We start from the raw sequence: 13,971 nt of genomic DNA, 5'->3' as shown, positions 1-13,971 counted from the left end.
GAAGAACGAGGCCGCTGATGGGTCCTGTTGGGTTAAACGCAAGGTGCACTCTCTGTGACCGGGCCCACACACACAGCGGCGGGCTGCTTTAAGCTGCTCGTTCTACAGACAAAAGAAAATGGAGTATCTCGCCAACACTGTAACTGCGGATAAATCTCACACAACTAAGCTGTAAAAATCAAAAGGGGAATTGTTGGAGTACATCCCTCCCACGCAGCTGCAAATTCTGCAGCGAGAAAGCTGTCAAATGTAGGCTTTCTGGTGGATACTAGCCGGGCTGACAAGTGCCAATGATACGACAGGAGTGATAAAGACATTCATTTGTGCTTAGAGAGAGGTTTTCCAGATGTGATAGTCTGCACTGCTCCAGTGCTTCATTACTGGATAGAAAGAGGCTGTTGCTGTTTTTTTCCCATTTGCGTTGCCAGGGTGACAAATGAAAAGCAGAATCACCCGCACAACTAATCAAATGAATGAGTGACAACAAGTCAATATTTTCTCATTGTGTGGACAAGCAATATATCTGCTCAATAACGGGCTGCGCTTCAAGGCTTAGCCAAAGCTACTCGCAGCATTATGCGGATAATGTGCCAATAATCGGACTCGGTGCGGATGTTAAGACCAGCGTGAATAAGGACGAGGTTTCCAAAGACAACCTTTTTCCGAATACGGGCGAAATCACCATCTCACCAGACATGGTCTAGACTCTGTACTTCAGACAAACACGCTCTGCAGAGTAATGGGTACAAGCCCACAAAGACAAAACTGTAATTGGACATTGATCTGTCAAGGTCTGCGGATAAATAACTCATCCTAAAAGCAGCCGCGAAGAAAGCCTTGTGTAAACACACCAATCTTTGTGGGATGGAAGACGCAAGGCCGCATTGAGAGGTACAAGTACTCAGCAGTATGTGCTCGGAGGATTCAGACTGTGTCCTGTGGGCTTCAACTCCTTGGGGCTCAGTTGTCATTTCTAAAAGACATCTTATTAAAATAAAACTGACAATTAGCTGGCTTTTGGTCACATCCCAGACAAAAAAGAAAAGAAAAAAAAAACCTCCACAACATCGCAAATATAATCCTGGTTAAACACAAGCAAGATCAATGGGTAAATTTATCAGCAAATATTACCATTCGCTGCCTGGCAAGTAATCATTAAGGAATGCCAGTGATGCATTATTCATTGGCTAATGTATAATTCAGACTTACCAGCAGATTCTATGCATAAATAAAGCTGTGATACATTTAAACACATTAAATGTTTACTTGCTAAAATAGGAAATGAGAGCGCAGCACGAGCGCTTCTCTGTGGCCATTGCAGCGCTCTAAGGTGGATACTGCAATATTGACTCTGACAGCGCACTCATCACTACAGGTACACCTAATGGACACATGCTACTGACATCATTATATGGTGTGGGGGGGGGGGGGTAGATGGGTGTGGTGATAAGCTGCACCTGTGTAGGTGACTGTTTAAGGTTGAGGCAATTTTATCTGTATGGCACATTTCAACAACAAGGCAATTCAAAGTGTTTCAAATAAAACCATTAAAAACATCCAAACATAAAGCAAGGTTTAAGGCGACATCGACACTACTACCGCCGGCGTTCTTCAAGCCCCAAAAATGTCTCTTGGAAGTCCCAGAGCTGGCGTTGACCGTCCAGCTCAACAGGGGGGGACGAGGACACGCAGACTGCCCCCGACGGCGCTGCGGGGAGCCGCCATTCCACTTTACCATGCACTGAATTAACGAGGCCAGATGTCCCCACCACTTAACATGTGCGAAAGTGCCCTCCGATGGGCTCAGCTGCTTTAAGGATGTACAGACAGGGATGGGGGGGGGGTTGAGTCGGGGCCTATTTTCAATTATCCTAATTTCTCTCTCGTTGTTGGTTCCCATGGTTATGTTAATTAGATTTTTGTTGGCCCCTTCATCTGTGAACACGACAAATTAGATGGCATTTCGGATGAACTAGCAAAGGACCCAGATTATGACTCCCTATTTCAGAAGTCACCCACCAGAGGGTACCACCTCCTTCGCAGTGCCGCCACGGTTTCATGCGTGTCGATCTGTAATATAATATGATATACTGTAGAGGCGTCGCTGGTAAACCACTATCTGCAGCCACAGCAGGTCAGGAAGTGGAGATGCATTGTTCTATTGAGAAATGAGACCCATGTGAAAACTCACCAAGACCTGGAGATGTATCCTCAAACCCTTGAGCCTGCTTTGGTGTAGTGGGATAAGATAGATAGGGTAATAACAATGGTATGGCAGACATGACTTCTCCTGGATTTTACATCTGGCTTCAGGAAAAGGCTGCTGTTGCCTTTCTTTGTTGTTGAGAAAAAGGAAAAATCCTTTCATGTCGGTGAGACATTAAGCAACGGAGCCACATTCACACAGGCTAGAGTTGTAATCTACCTGAATTCAATTGATCAGCAGCTTACATCTTGCTTTAAGGGGTCAAACCTTGCATCTGTTTTCATTTATGCAGCGTATTATAATAACAATTGGGTCATTTCTTTGTAATTACAATGGATACAGTTGAGTCATTCAGACCATTACCCCAATGGAAAAGATATCAAGACCACAGCAGACTTGCTCATTAGAAAGACAATTAGAGTCCCGCCAACACTGCATCAATTACAATTTCCCTGATTCTTTATGCATTACATCACGCCGATGAAAAACAAACAAACGGAATACCTCGGGAGGGGTTTTCTCCCAGTAAATAGCCACCATCATCCCGATACGGGGAGGGGCAAACGGGGGGGGGCAGAGGCGCAGCATGGTGCGAGGACCGTCATGCGAGCAGGTTAAATAACGTTTTTCCAATGCCCCGTCAAACACGCAGTCGCCTCCGAGCAGCTAGACAGCCGTTGCAGTCTCACTCTATGAAGCAGCTCTCTCTCTCTCTCTGTATGCTGGGAAACAACCTCTTTCATCCCGGATATCGCCCCTCAGATTCCTCAGAGGTGACACTCGTGCTGTGTGTGAGCTGAATGTTTTACCGGCTCTCGGCGCCTTGTCCGCGTTGGGGGCTTGTGTGTGTGTTTGTGAAAGCGGGCGACTCCCACCGCTTCCCTTGGTTTACGCGACGCAACAACGCACGCCGCGGACTCGGATCAAATTTGCACATCAGGTTTAATTTCCTACAAAAAGGTGGCGCGAAGCACAGCAAATAGAGATGACGTGAAATGATACCGCCACCGGTATGCCAGAGCGCGTGATTGAGATTAAGACTCCAGGTTTTCTCATCGGATAGCCGCCTCACCGTGAGACCGTCAGTGTTATCGTCCCAAACAAATCCCACACTGCTCCTGTGGACGACTCCATTAAGAGGGCTGACCACTTCCTATTTCATACACTCCACAAGCAGTGGAACTAAATGGATCCCCTAACCTCCGGGGAAGTGAGGCGGAGGCCTTTTCTGAATGTGTTCTAGGGTTAGAAAGACAAGCTGTTTTCAGAAATATACTTGTGTCACTCTGCACTAGTAACCGCTTACGAGACGGGCCTGTCACTTGATTCGGTGACAACCAAGTAACAGAAAAAGATGTGTACCCTCTAAACGCTAGAAACAACCACAGACGGCCCTTTTGCCTTTATGACAGGAATGTCAAACGTTGTGTTGTTTCCTCCAGCTTTATTTAAGGCCAAAAAAACTCACGTTGCAAGTGACGCCTCCTGAAACTCATCAATAAAAGGACAGGAAAGCAAAGCGTGACACCTGAATCAATCATCACACACGCCTAGGCAGCTCCAGCTCACAGTTCAGCATTAGTTAAGAGTTCTAGGAGCACAGACAAAAACAAGCACTGTTGACTTTTTAACTAGTCCCTCAAGACGAAAAAAATATACCATGCTCACATGAAAAAAAAGAGCCTAAAACGTTTAAAGCAAAGGTCCTTTTTTGCTCCAACGTTCATCCCTTATCTGCAGCGGTAGAGCCCCCGCATGCGGTGTTGTCCAACTCAAGTGGATTAATCACATCTGAATCATTAAGCTAGAGGTCAATTCTCAGCTAGGAGGGGGGCGTGTGGGGGGAAGGGGGGAAAATAAATGGCACAAGAAGCTGAGCATGGGGGAGATTAGCTCCTTACAATTAGCAGTGAAACATCTGAGTCTGCGTTATAGCTCTGTGGAAAATGCAGCAGCGGGGGTGGAGGGTAGGGGGGGGGGTATTCAGGAAGGGGTTCGTTTTTACATGGCGGAGATGCAGTGGCAATCACAGCTTCCCGCTGACCACAAATTGATATCTTGTTTTGGGGCCGAAGCTTTATGTGGCCACATAAACAGTGGATTCAGCTTCTGACTGCAGTCACGTGAATGAGTCAACATGAACGCCATTTAAGTAAACAAGCCCCCCCCCCCCTCTACTATAACTAGAAAACATGACATAATCTGCCTTTCAGACAAATAACTGTAGTCTGCTTTCAAATCCAAAACTGCAACTCATAAACACACACACACACACACACACACACACACACACACATAAGCCCCCCTTGCTCTTTTCAACAACAGGCACAGATCCCCCCCCCCTCCTCCCACAGTGAGAGCAGCATGTGCTTGGGCCAGAGTTCATAGCCTCTGGTGCCCTGAAGGAGGGCTGTGTGTGTGTGTGTGTGTGTGGGGGGGGGTCAAGTTAATTTGATGGTCCTTCAACAGTTTGCTGCCTCAGTCGGGTCTCCCGCACAAAGACCCACTAACATAGCTTTTCCTCTAGAACATTAGACGTATTTCTATTAGTACAGTCCAATAACTAACGTATTACACACACCAATGCTTTTAAACTCGGGGAAATCCGTGTGGAGAGACAACAAAGAAATCAACTTTTTTTCCCCTCCTCAAACTATTGCTCGATTGCTCGAATACACTCGCACAGCCGGCTGTTGGGACTGTTTACACGTTGGATGAAGTGTCCTGGGCAGCAACGCTCTGAATGAGTTCGCCACTTTATTCTACCCCCCCCCCCCGTCCCAGGCCGCCCGGGTCACGGAGGTTGCCTCTCTGCTCCACCGTCCACATGGAGCAGAGTTCTGACACAACGCAGGCAACTTCCACCCGACTATAAACAAAGAGGACCACACGTTTAGCTCGCAGTGCCAGCAGCTTCTTTACCAGCCACACGTTGTGCCCCCCCCCCCTCTCCCCCCCAACCACGACCTGCAATCTTTTCCCTTTTTTATGCAACTACTCACCCGCCAGTCTGGTGCTTGTTGGGAGTCCCAGAGACCTCTGCGAACCAGTTCAAAACGCGATCCTCGCCCGAGTTGACACGCGGAACTTAAGCATGCTCCAAATCCATGACCCGGGACCCGCACGGGGTTTTCTTCTTCTTCTTCTCTCTATATGTTAAACCCCCCTCCACACACACGCGCGCGCACGGACACACACCGCCCGCACGAGCACTTGCTTCAACAAAAGACGGTTTCACTTTTACCGATTTGTCTGCCGCGTTCGTTCGCGTCGGAAATCTCCAAGCGAAGAAGGCACAATAGCGTTAACCGGTAGTCCCCCCCCCGGTGCCCCCTCCCGTCTCCGGAAAATCTCGTATTCCTTCTGGCCGCGTTGTTGTTGCAGTCGATGATAGCGTCCACATGAAAAGTAACACCGCGCTGTGAGTTGTTGGGAAGAAAGAAAAAAAAAAGAAGAGCCAGCGAGTTCACCGCTTACAGGCTGCGCTTCCCTTTACCCGCACGCGCGCACACACACACACGCGCGCGCGCACACTCGCTCTCTCTCACGCGCTCGCGTTCTCCCTGTCTCTCTTTCCTATGCACACACACACACACACACACTCTCCACGCTCTCTCCCTGTCGCCCCCTCCCGTCCCGCCTCCTCCTCCTCCTCTTCAGCTGTTGAACAGACGCATCCACATGGCTGACCTGCTCTTTCTTTATCCAGACACCACTGAGGGAGAAGTGGACACACTCAGCAAAGAGAAAGAAATCTAGAAAGAAAAAACGAGCGAAACAAAAACATGGACTGGATTCAAACAGTCGTCAGGGACAAAAGGGTGCCAATGGGGAGGAGGGGGGGGTGATTGATGCCGTGTAGCTACTGTGTGTGTGTGTGTGTGTGTGTGTGTGTGTGTGTGTGTGTGTGTGTGTGACCTACTGCCACCATGAGCCGATCAATGGCGACGCTTATGGGAATGTGACTGAAACACTGCAGCCCTGCCACCTAGTAGTGGCAGTGCCTTGTTAATAGCGGCTTAATGGCACACAGCACGTTTTATCTTTGTGTGTGTGTGTGTGTGTGTGTGTGTGTGTGCGCGCTTGATACAGCGATGGCACGTGTTATTGATTAATACACAAATAAATGATGTTCTTAAATAAAGGCGGCTGATGTATTTGGGAAAACCGTGCCCATCTGCGGGAAAATACATAAGAGGGAAAGCTACCGAAGGCTGATCTGGCTCTGTGCACCTCATTTGCATTTTGGAATAATGAATTAATTAGTCACCCCCAACCATTAAAAAAAAGGCATGGATGACAATGAGAATAGTCCATTAGCAATATTTGGGGGGGGGGGGGGGGGGGATCCAATACGGTCCTGGTAATTTTCTACGGTCTGTAATCATTTTGTAGTACAAATAAATCATTTGTTTCCTCTTCATCTAAATGCCTCCAATGAACTCACACATCTACGTTGGTAAATTGTTTGAGCGTCGGGTTCTTGAACACCAGCAGCAGGAGAGACAAGAGAGCAAGGATCAATAGCAATTGAGTCGAGGGCGGTGGGCAGGGGGTCTTTCAGTGTGCTACAAACCATGTCGGTCGTCTTCGTTTCAATAGCAGGGTTTTGGTTGAAGGGGAGGGGGGGGGGGGGGGGGTTCAAGCTCCTGAGGCAACGGCCCTGACAAGTCCTACTTCCCCCTCCACACAGTAACCCTACACCACAGCTCCTCCCTTATCGCCGTGTGTATACATTTCCCAACGTCAGTGTTTATGATATTTACACACAGTCTGAGCCCTTTCCTGGGTTACACAAACATCCAGAGGGTTCTGGTTGAGGTGACTGAGACAAACCTCCCCCTGAATCTCACGCTCAATCACAAGTAAAGCACTGCAGCGGTACATCGGGCTCCAATGCTGGATTCTAAGATGTGCTACACAGTTGTTGTTTTTTGGGGGGGGGGGGGCCGAGGCAGCACTGAAGGGTGAGAAGGGTGAGTGTGCGGTGAATCCTCTCTGAATTCGCCCCCCCCCCCCCACCCCGGCAGATGAGATCCCATTATCAGGCAGACGAGAACTCCACCTCCAGGATTTCACAGCTCCTCTGTTTATCACATGGCTCCGTCAAGTTGGGCACCATTAACCGATAATGAAAGGAGACAACCGGTGCAGTTACAAGCAAAGCACTCGGCATTCTACAGGCCGAGGCATGTATCTGGGAAGCTGACTGTGTCTATTCAATTCTGCTCAGCATTCAAGGGGCCTATCACAATACACCCCCCCCCCCGCTCCTGCAGCCACAGTGCCTTCGATCCCGACACAACGGTTATTTGGTGCCTCTTTATGTACTCCGAAGAAATGAAATCAAACAGAGCCGCGCGCCGCCCGAGAATCGTGGAGGGGGGGGGGGGGTGGCATTTCTGCGACAGCAATTTTTTACCCCACAGATCGTTAAAAACAAGGGAAACAACTCCTCGTAATGGCCAACAAAACTAGAGTGTAGGGAAAAGAAACGCCACAAACTATCATTTTCTTTCATTGTCCACATCAAACAGTCCAAGTGTTACTTCACAAAAAGACTTAAAGGCCAACGTGCCCCCCCCCCCCCTGGTCTGACCATTTATGGGTTATAGGATTCTGTAGCCACTTGCACTCATTAAAAATGAATCCTCAACAAAAGCTGTGCCTGACAAACACTGTTTGCTTTAGCCGGATTTCTCCACACTGAAGGGAGGGAGGAAACACACACACACACACACACACACACACACACACACACACACACACAGAGAGAGAGAGACACACAAGTCACTCGGAGGCAGCAAACAAGGAGAGAAGGAGAGAAAGTGCTCGCGAGCCGGTAGCTGAAACAACAGAAAAGAGTGACACGGATGACTTGGCGAGCCTCGGAGGGCCCCGGCCTCTTAAGCACTCATATCTAGTAACTTCATTTAATGCGCTGGCCGGGGATGAGCAGACGAGCTGAAGGAAAAAAGGGATCCGGAGAAGAAAACAGACTCGTACACCAGGAGGAGGAGGGGGGGGCGATGGCGGTTCTTCAGAAGCCCGACTTTAACACATGACTAAATCTCTACGGTGTAACAGGCGAACTTCCCTGGTGCCAAGACATAAGACAAAGGACGGCGGGGAAAAAAGAAGAGCGGGGGGGGGGGGGGGGGGGGGGGGGGGGCAGTTTTTCTCAAATTAAAAACAGCAAACAGCGCTTTTTCAGATGCGGCTTTCAAAGCAGCGACTCTGTCTTCATCACACCTTCTAAATCCATAATGAACAAAGACCCTGACTGCTGCTTGAAGTTACTGCTCCTCATACTGACGGCAAGTGCTGATAGCCGCCCCCCCGCCCCTCCTCTGCTGGCAGGCAAGCAAAGGAGAGAGAGAGAAATAAAAAGCTGACTTCAAATCATTCAGTGGCCTTTTTAGCCTTCATGGATTCTTAAGAGAGCACTTTACAAGTGGGGGGAATCCAGAGGGAAAATAGGGTCTTACACGACTAATTAAAACGCAGACTTTGCTTGGAGGGGGTTGAGAGAAAGGGAAGCAATAAAACAACCTTCTCCAATCACCCAACAAAGCAACTCAAGGAAATGACTCAACTAAATATGCTTAACTACGCTGGTATTTAAAGTGTAGACTCGAGGACCGCCGCGTTAGCTAAGAAGATCAGAATTCAACACAGTGACATTTCTCAGACTGAAAATAGGAAACAAGTTAAAAAACAACAACAGACACCATAAAAAAAAAATTTAAAAAAAAGGAAAGAGGTTGCACTTTTCACTACGCAAGCAAAAAGCCCCGTTGTGGTGACAAAAGACTAACTGAAAACCACAACGTCCTCTGGAGACGATCCAGACAGGCAGCTAGTGATTAACCTGCAAGCCTTTATTTGTGATCATTAACGCACTTGTGATCTTTCCTCAAAGAAGCCGAGGAAAGGCATTTCACCTTAGGCCCTCGCGGCTCCGGCCTCACACAGCTATCTCGTTTACAGAGCTATTCACAGTCTCATTTGGCAGCATCGCTGAAAACCAAGACACTTGTAGGCTGCATATGTCGAATCTCTCTGCCAAGCTACACAAGCTACTCAAGAGAGTGAAACCAGCGTGCAGCTGCCATTTGGTGAAACTATTGCATTTGCTGTTGTGTTTTCTTTTGGGATTATATGAAAACAAGTGCACCTTATTCCAGATGGAGGTAAATGCCACCTGGCAGCCAGACTGATCGCATGTTAAGTGAGATGAATCCCAGCATTGACAGTGCAGCAAAACCTGAGTGCTGATTTGCAGGCTTTGATGCAGCCTGTTTTGAACAGCAAACCACTGCTTTTAATAAAAGCTCACACTGTCAACGGTTTGTCAACAACCGCGGCTCACAGAGAGCTTGGAGGGGGGGGGGGGAGAGAAGGTTTGCGCGTTAAATGCTCATGAACCAGAAGAAAGAGAAGAAGAAAAAAAACCTAAGTCACGTACGCTGATGGGGTCACACGCATGGAAAGTGAAAACAAGTGCACATGTGTAATAACTCAGATGGCGTTTCCCTAAAGGCCCCGATTTCCCACGGACTTTCTTCCAGCTTCCACACGGACCGTCTGTGTCCGTCTGATTCTCGGGGCTAAACAGGGCCTCATTCATCGGAATAAAAGAGCAGTTGAGCCGGCCACGGCTGCACCGGCGACCGACTCTGAGGAATGAGACTTCGTTTCCAAGAGGGCAGCAGAGAGAAAGGAGCGCAGGCTGCGGCGAAGAAAGAGGAAGTTTACATTTCAGGCAATTCCCTTTTGTGAACAAAAACCCGGCTAAGATAAACAAGCGGCGTTTGAAGCTCGGCTCTGGATGCAGTTAGTGCAGTTCTATCCCTGCGCGGTGAAAACCGGCGGCGGCCGGCGGAGGGAGCGGGGCTCGGGATCATGAAAGTGTAAAGGACAAAAGAGAGAGTGGCGGTTGGGGTGTGTGATTCCTGTGCGGTTACTCGTCTCGGCGAGTGGAGCACACGGGCCGTCTCACCTCCGCACACTGCCACCGCATGGACACGCGGGGGAGGCGCAGCTCTCTGCTGTTGCTGAGCTAAAAAGAGGGGGATGGGACGGGGGTTGGAGGGGTTGGGGGGGTGGGGAGGGGGCAGGCTTGTGAACAAAATGAAAAAATGAGGTGCTCCCTACGCTATAATTCACAACGCGCGTGTTAAAATGCACCGTATGGGCCACAAAGCTGGATCTCTAGTGTTTTTTTTTCTGAAATCAATTACTTTGCCCCGGACGCACTCGGCTGCCCCTCCGTGTGCGCTAATGATCCTTCCATCTAGTTTACGGATACATAGTGATAACTAGAATAAGCACATCCATTATAGTTGAGAAAGTCTCCAGTCACTGAAGCTAATTTGTCACATCTTGAATTTTTCCATCTTGCGTCGCTTGCATTCATTCTCTTTCCAATTTGGCCCTGAATTACAGCAGAGAAGTAATCTCAGGAGGCAAATGTGCTGTCGGCATGTCAACACACAGTGCGGCGAGAAGATGGTGCGTCGTCGTTCAAAGAGACACGCGGAGGTTATGTTTATGATGTTGGACTGTTTTTGTGTGAGCGAATGGGTAAAATCGGTCTGTGTGCCGTCGGAGGAGACAGTTGGGAGATCAGTGCTGGGGTCAAGAGGAGCCACTTAGCTGTGCTTTGGCCTCCCGACCCCAAAAGCGCTCAGAATCAACCGCTCAACTGTGGGAGTAGATAAAAAGCTTGGCAGCAGTCTTGCAACTGCTAACGGCTTCATTTAGGGTTTTTTAAAAAAGGTACAAAATGGAAATTAATGGGAATAGGTAGGAAGCGTGCTCATTAGCCAGATCATATATTAGCTTAGCCTCACTAGTGCAGGTCCCCAAAGGCACTACATCTACAAGCTTGCTATACACAAACAAAGCAATAAACAAGCCCCAGTAAAAGCAAAAGGTCTCTCAATTCCAAGATTTTCTTTCCTACGACTATCGCTATACGTTGAGTTAATGAGATTCAAACCAGATTAGATGCGTTTTTTTCCTCTAGTGATTAAAAAAAAGAAGAAGAACTGTCCCTTTAATGTCTCTGGAGAGGAGATAATGTGCTGAAATCTGAGAATTATATGTTCGGTGTCATTCCTGATTACATGGCGATCCCGCAACTCTTTGTTTTTTATTGTTTGAACGTATGAATCAACTGAGCATGGAAATGTGTTTCGCATTACGCTGTTGTGGACACACAGAGAATTACTTCTCAGAAGTGGTGAGCTGGAAACTCTGCAAATTGCTTGTTTGGATGCACATATTCTGCATAATGCATGAAGCATCTAGCGTAGAACGCGTGTGTGTGTGTGTTTGCGCGTGTGCGCGCTATGAAGGGAGTATGCCTGTGAGAGACAGCAAACAAGATGGGGGAGACTGTGGGAATGGGAGATGGGCTAACGCCATTGATATTTGACATTGAGCAGAGTGGAAAGCTAACACAAGACAGAGGCTGCTTGGTGAAACGCTGTCTACATGAGGCTGCTTGTGGAAGAGGGATGGCTGGATGGATGGGCGGCGTGATGGAAGGAAGGACTGAGACAGGGAGTGGAAGCCAGAGCACTCTCCCTCTTCCTGCATACATCAGCAGCAGGAGGGCAGGGATGCGAGGAGGCCACCGCAAGCCAATTACCAAAACTCATTAAGTAACCTGCTAGTCGGCTTTGAACTGCAGCCCCACTCGCCACCATCCCCCCCCCGTATCATGACTGGATTCCCTGCCGCTTCTCCCTCTTTCTTTTTTTCTTTTATATAAATGGTGGACGAGTTAAAGCATAAATGGCAAAACAGTAATTACATTTTCACATGCTTGCAATGGAAATACAAGCACAACGCGGAAAGGAAACGGCAGTGATGCCGATTGCAGATCGACGGCTTAAAGACACGCTGATGCCAGTATCACAAAGGAAGGAGCGGCTTAGGTTAACGCTAAAACATAGGAAATGATGCATCGGGACACAGAAACAGGAGTGGGTTAGCGCGAGATAGCAGTTGAGGGATGAATGAGTGCTGACAGGCCTGAGCTGTTCTCTCCACTGGAACAGAAAGTAGTGAGAAAGATGGCTGCGAGGAGGAGGAGGAGGAGGAGGAGGAGCACAGCGGAGAAGACAAAGCACAATGAGGGGAGGAGGGGGGGCTGATGATGATGGAGAGATATAAGGCTGAGAGGACCAAGGGCAGGTAGAGAACATGATCAACGTCCAGCGGCTGGGGAATAGAAACATCTCGGGTGAAGGGCAGTGGGGTTTGTGCAGAGGGGAAAACACTGTTAGTGGGTGCTGCAGTGTCACGAAGGATTGTTGACTAACCTTGACTGCATTCACCTCTTAGCTCACACTGCCTCTCAACAAGTATTGACACAACGACAATCTGCAACGACAAAACTGAAAGGGGAAGACCACGCACGCACACGCACACACACACACACACACACACACACACAGAGAGGAAAGGGGGATACAAAAAAAAAATCATAAATGACGTGCAAATGGAACAAACAAGGTGATAACAGCTTGACAGTAGATAAAGGCAGCAGCCATATTTGGCATCACGTTGAACACCTGGTGAACGAAGCCGCTGCAAGAACAAAAAAAATGATAATGCCCCCTCACAGTGCAGTTAACATTTTTCATGAAGAGATTGTGAACATTTATTTTGAGCCCATATTCATTTTCCTCTTTACAATAAACCTTTCTGGATACACACAGATCTAGGTACTCGTGCCTGCTGCACACACTATTAAACACACACTCACACACAGTCGCCCCCCCCCCCCCTGAACCTCCACCCTTATTCCATGAGCCCTCTCTTCTCTGCCTTGCTTGACAAGAGCGCGGAAATAAAAACATCACAGCTCTGCCTCGCAGCACCTGTTCAATAACATTGACATTTCACATTCAGCATCGGCACACCAGGAGATTCTCTGCATTAACTCTCTTTAACACCCAGAAACACACACACACGCGCACACACACACACTATCAATCTGCTACATTTCAATAGCGCACCGACTGGAGAGGTGTATTACGTGTGTGGATTCAGGTCATGCTTGTGCCCGCAGTCACATACAACATCCAAATCAAATCACCTTTTGGTTGGTTGCAAAATTAATGACGATGAGGACAACATGGGAATATATTTCTACATGATTTAAAATATATAGATATAGAATAAAATATTACAACCTATGTGTTTGTTTTATGTCATGTCATAAAGCTCTGAATACTGCGAGAACGGCAGGATGACAGGATTGATGAGCGGAACTAACGGACATCTCTCGAGAGGAGGATGCAGCTAGTTTCCTGATCAATTATTTCTTCATGGTAAAATTGATCGGTGATATTTACCAGAAGTACAAAATGACACTTCAACTTGTTAGTATTCACTGGCTACTCATACTGCAATAGGCCTCCTGAACGCCGCCTGGGTATCGAAGTGAAATGGTCTGTTCCCTTCCTGAACTCCTGAAGAGAACGGCAGGTGTGCAGTGAATAAAATCCAAGCATCTCTTTCCATCCGGTCTCAAACAGCACGGCGAGCCGGCTGCACTGTCAAAAATAGCACAAATACACACGGAAACCCTCCACATGAGCACATAACAATTTATACTCGCGCCAAGATCCAAATTCAAAGGGGATTTGGAGTTCAAAAATATTTGACGTTAACATTTGGCTCAAGTTTCTTTCAGACGCACCGAGACGCGTTTTTGTACGATAGTTGGCCCCCGGGGAGAAGGTGAA

General features: G+C 48.1%; 1 protein-coding gene across 5 annotated transcripts in view; it reads right to left on the bottom strand.

Moving 5' to 3' along the window:
• Positions 1 to 13,971, bottom strand: part of rerea (arginine-glutamic acid dipeptide (RE) repeats a) — a 106,654-nt gene that overhangs the window by 70,972 nt on the left and 21,711 nt on the right. For 2 of the 5 annotated variants that reach the window (XM_040192437.2, XM_040192440.2), the window contains exon 1: positions 5,209 to 5,923. The exons of 2 other annotated variants lie outside the window; for them this stretch is intronic. The gene's annotated coding sequence lies outside the window, so the exon portion shown is untranslated. Of the gene's footprint in view, positions 1 to 5,208; positions 5,924 to 12,540; positions 12,616 to 13,971 lie in introns of those variants that run through there. One more of the 5 variants, XM_040192439.2, reaches the window with a different exon arrangement.

Source organism: Gasterosteus aculeatus, chromosome 2 (assembly GCF_964276395.1).
Source record: "Gasterosteus aculeatus chromosome 2, fGasAcu3.hap1.1, whole genome shotgun sequence".
Classification (NCBI taxonomy): domain Eukaryota; kingdom Metazoa; phylum Chordata; class Actinopteri; order Perciformes; family Gasterosteidae; genus Gasterosteus; species Gasterosteus aculeatus.
This window is presented reverse-complemented; position numbering and strand designations above follow the sequence as displayed.